The following is a 415-nucleotide window of genomic DNA, read 5'->3' as shown; positions in this document are numbered from 1 at the left end:
CTTTTTATTTCAGATAAATGCTGATCTTTGGATCTTTCTATTCATCAAAGAATCCTGAAAAAATGTACTCGACTGTTTTAAATATTGATAATTAAAATGATTAAATGATTGCTGAAGGATCATGTGACACTGAAGAGTGGAGTAGGCCTAATGATGCTGAAAACGTAGCTTTGAATAAATTAATAAATTACATTTGAAAATATATTCAAATAGAAAGCAGTTATTTTAAATAGTAAAAATATTTCAAAATGTTACTGCTTTTGGTGCATTTTGGATCAAATAAATGCAGGCTTGGTGAGCAGAAGATAATTCTTGCAGTTCAAAAACCTTTGACTGGTAGTGTAGGCTGATTATTCTCATAGATTGAAACTAGGGATGCGCCGATCCGATATTCATATCGGGTATCGTCTCCGAT

The sequence above is a fragment of the Sinocyclocheilus grahami genome, unplaced genomic scaffold (assembly GCF_001515645.1).
Source record: "Sinocyclocheilus grahami isolate Dianchi unplaced genomic scaffold, SAMN03320097.WGS_v1.1 scaffold1264.1, whole genome shotgun sequence".
Taxonomy (NCBI): Eukaryota; Metazoa; Chordata; class Actinopteri; order Cypriniformes; family Cyprinidae; genus Sinocyclocheilus; species Sinocyclocheilus grahami.
The sequence above is the reverse complement of the archived record's forward strand: the minus strand, read 5'-3'. Positions refer to the sequence as shown.